The sequence below is a fragment of the Grammomys surdaster genome, unplaced genomic scaffold (assembly GCF_004785775.1).
Source record: "Grammomys surdaster isolate TR1022 unplaced genomic scaffold, NIH_TR_1.0 129, whole genome shotgun sequence".
Taxonomy (NCBI): domain Eukaryota; kingdom Metazoa; phylum Chordata; class Mammalia; order Rodentia; family Muridae; genus Grammomys; species Grammomys surdaster.
Window position 1 is genome coordinate 6,534,040 of NW_021604587.1, and position 4,679 is coordinate 6,538,718.

General features: G+C 35.8%; 1 protein-coding gene across 1 annotated transcript in view; it reads right to left on the reverse strand.

The window, feature by feature from the left end:
- Nucleotides 1–4,679, reverse strand: part of Macrod2 (mono-ADP ribosylhydrolase 2) — a 1,849,434-nt gene that overhangs the window by 54,937 nt on the left and 1,789,818 nt on the right. The window lies entirely within an intron of this gene.

A 4,679-nucleotide genomic window follows, 5' to 3' on the forward strand; every position in this document is an offset into this window, starting at 1 on the left:
TTCTTTCTTTCTTTCTTTCTTTCTTTCTTTCTTTCTTTCTTTCTTTCCTTCTTTCTCTCTCATTGAGGCAGATGTCATAAAACAAATGCAGTGAAACACTCAGGCAGCAAGATCTCTAATTGTTTCCATCTTGATTATAAAAACAAATCCTCACAGTGAAATAAATGAAAAAAATAATTAACATTCAAAGTGCTCCCTGTACCACCTGCTCTCTCCACTGCGCTGTGCTGAGATGGAGGCACCTGACGTATAAATGGCAATGAAAAGAAAGTGCATTTCTTTCTGAAGCTCAGAGAAAAGTAGCACTTACATTTGAATTTCAAATCAAGATTGTACCTTTTGTACAATCCATGGGGTTTGAAGGGTCCTACACCTGATGATTCAAGTGAAATCATTATGTTTTCTAAAGTCATGTGCAATAAATAATCTGTCCAAGATATACAGCATTTTTGTGCCTCTTTCGACTCTTAATAACCAACAACTTTTATTTAAATAAATGTTGAGCTTCTAACTCCAACCAGCATCTGAATTTAAGGTTATCTTTTTCAAACTGTATACATGGGGCATATTAAATTTAGAGTGGACAATATTTTAGTATTTGCAGCCAAAAGTATCAAATGACCATATTTGTTTTCACATCCACATTAGTAAACTCTCCATCTACCTCACCCACTTACATTATTGAGTGTTCCACACCATTAGACTATGACTCTATTGGTTCGCCTTTCCATGCATATGGCTGGCTAAGACCTTTAGTTCAGAGACACAATCAAAGCCTTCCTTTTGTCAGGCTTAGAGAAAGCAAAACCAGTGGAAGTAGGTGGAATCCCTTTTTATGTATAGTTGCAAAAAAAAAATACTGTTCAAAGGAAATTTAAGATGGTATTCTAAGAGAGAACAAAAAAGAAATGTCTTGACTAACAAAGGAAGTTCAAAGAAAGACAGTGCATTTCAGAGCACAGTTGTATGGGCACCTGTTACCAATGTACCCTGAGATGCTGGAGGCCCAGAGCAGGCTGCTATGGGAAGCTGAGCATGGAAGGTAGCATCAGAGGGAACCATTGTCTTCTACTCTACCAGCTTAGGGTGTGATGTGGAAGGACAATGGTTGCATGGTATTGAGGTGCTAGGCCACTCCTAGGGAGACATCTCAAGTGTAGGCACACTTGACTGTCAGTGTTGACAAAGACTTTATAATTTGGGGGTACTTGTACCAAAATGCTCTTATACGAGGTTTTGAATAATCTGGGCTATGTTCACATAAATGCTACAAGTTGGGCGCCGGCAATTCTTTATCTGTAAAGAGCCAGGTAGTAAGTGTTTCAAGCTTTGCATTTTCCCATAAAACTTTATTTATGGAGCTTGAAATTTGAATTTTATATAATTATATATGAGTTCTACACAAAAGGCCAGCAGAGTGCAATAAATGTAATATTTTATGGTCTTTACTGACTGTGGTCTATAATTTAACATGAAAAACACAGGAATCGATGAAGAAAACCATCTGTCTGTATTTGAGCTGTCAGCAAGTCTCCAGGTCATATGTACTCTTTAGGACAACTAGGTAGTCCCTACATGTTCCTGCTCTAGCCCCAAGATTTCGCCTCTGCTTTTCCACCATAGTCTTTCATGTGTTGCCCAAAGAGTCAGAAACCAATCTGATTTTCAGTCAAAAATGGCCTCAAGAGGCAAAGTCATTAAATAATCATCAACAAGATATAGCATTTATAAATATTCATGTCTGTATCATTGGAACATCTACATATACAAAGCACATAGTAACATGATTGACATGTAAGAGAAACAGTAATATATGAATAATAGGGACATTGATACACCAGTCTTAGCTCTGAAGTTTGGCTAATGAGGGAGTTATTACAAAGATGACTATAATGAGTACTTGTAGATGGTATAGCAGGTAGCAAGAAATAAAAAGTTGGTGGAGAGTAAACAAGTTCTTATTTGGACTCCAACCTCCCTGCTCTGAAGACTTCTGAAGTGAGCCCATCAGTGACTTTATCTGTCTCATTCAGTTTCAGTTGCAACATCTAAACTATAGATTCTGGCACAGATTATATTTCATCAATATTGAACAGAAGAATGAATGAATGGATGAATGAATGAATGAGTGAATGAGCAAGCAAGTGGATACATGAATGAAACATTTCTATGTCCAGTATTGTCACCATGCACCCAAATGCTGTGAGGAGCTACTACTACTGAGATGAATTGGCTAGCAGGGAGAACAAGAACCTTATCTGGTTATGTTACCTAGAATCAGGGTTTCCTTGTCTACTTTCCACATAATTTCATTGGGAAATAAATATTGGGCTAGGTGATACAAATTCCATGTTTTTGCTTCCTAACATCTCTTAAACACTGAATTGCTAGCATTTGAATTGGTCAAGATGTGATGATAGAATTTATTATATGTATATTCACTTATAAATTAAAAGAAGGAGAAAGAAACCAATTCTATTAAACATCACAGAAAAGCCTGCAATGTTTTGGATCAAAGTCTGTGACAGCAGTAGTGAGATAAGGAGAGAGTTGATCAAAATAAAGGTTTAGCACTGATGCCTAAATAGAAGTGAAACAAATATTATGTAATAGCACCACATCTCAGGAGATTTAGATACCAATGAATTGTAAATTCTGCAAGAAATTCTCTTGAATTTTGAACCATTGAAGATTTCATTGACACCGGGACATACCATGTGAAACAAGTAGATATTGGTGGCTGAATAGAAGTAACTCAGAAGTAGGACTCTAATGAAGCTCAAGCATTAATTTATTTAACATAAATTCTTTTGGTATGTAATCTCAAACCTGATGTATAATAACCTCCCCTGTCTTGATTCATCTAGAAGAATATTTTCAATAAATATATAACAAAAGCCCTAAGTAATAAGAAATTTTATTGTATATTATGTTGATTAGTGAGATCTTAGTTTTTGCTTAATAACACACTCTATATCCTAGGCATCTTAGAAGAACATATACACATATAAATATATGCACAGTGTAGCAAAATATACAGCAGACATCCATGTACAGTATACACTATATGGACAACAGCTGTCCTTGGCACAAAATGATAATACAGAAGCTATAATCTCGGATGTGTTTGGAGGTTACTGTCCTTTCCTGATATAGCATGTAATACTACCTCGGTATTTTAACATGGTCTGGTATGCATATCAAATAGTTAACAAGCATGAATTCAATGAGGTGGATGAAAGTGTTAAATGTCTATTTTTACGTTCAGTATACTTTTAGGAAAGAAATTGCCTAAGATTTCACAGTGGGCCAGAGAGATGTATTTCTGGTATCATTTCCGTGGGATGCTGAGCTGTCACCCAGTACTCTATGTGGGATAATCTAATGCTAGACTCATGTGCTAGGATTTTCTGACTTTCTGTTTAATGGACTGTTTTACACAGCTACAGAAAAAGTTGGTGTATAGGAAAACATAATAATAAAAATGAAATTTTCATAACAATGCCAATGATTTGTCCATGGTGGGAGGGGGAGATGTCTATCTTTGTCCTTTTTGACATTAACCATTCAGGAAACATCAATGCTCCTGAGTTTTGTTTGTAGGGAAATATTCAGAATTCAGAATTCTGAATGTACTATGGATATAACCACAATGCATACACATATCTATTTTTTTCTACTTCATCACACAGGTTATAGTGCATATGCATATATATATATATATATATGTGTGTGTGTGTGTGTGTGTGTGTGTGTGCATTCTTCAAATGTTCTCTTGATATGATTTTAATATAGCACTGCTTTCTTTATTAATAAATGATTTAAATAAAATCCTTTGCAGACATTTAATTTTGTATGATGGTCATGATTTTATCTTTCTGAAAATTGTAATTCAGCCTTATATAACATCTTGGAGAGTAATCTAAATACAGTGTCACCAAGTGTTAATAATTTATACTTGCTGTCTTTAGAGGAAGTTAATTTTATGGAATATTTAAGGATAATATATATCATAAAATATTAGATTTAAATGCAAATAAAAGTTAATCTTTTCATTACTTGTGATAAGAACTCAGGTACTTTAAATACAGAGTTTCAGAACTCTAATATTTCAGAAAGGAACAAGTTTAACATTTGGAGTTAGAATTCTTCTTAGGGACACACAGATCTTTTTGATTTTGAAAATTACTTCTGTGAGTCACACAGTTGTAGAATTACCTGCCTTGGGCCAGGGCCAGACTAACCTAGACTTGAAACAAATTTAATTGTAAGTGAAATACAGAGATTAGTAAAGGGAAGGAAACAAAACAGGACAAAGAGGATGCAGGATGTAGTGGGATGCTAGAGGGTTCTTAGAGGAATCTTCAGACAGGGATGAGCTGGTCCTCAATGGCAAGCCTGATGCTAACACTCATTTAAGCTTCCATACATCCTTTGAGAGCATGGCTCTTGGGGAAATGAGGGATGCCCAAGTAGTACAGTGTCTGCCTGTGAGGCCCTGTGATGAAGACACAGGTGTGGCTGAAGTGAGAGGGTGGCAGTGGCAGATGTTTGGCACCTGATTACAAGACATAGTCTCACTCTGAAGAAATGTCAGGGACACAGAAAGCAGTCATCAAATTCTTGTAACCTGTAAAAACAGCTTTTTTATCTTAAAAGACAAGGCAATCACAGCTGAC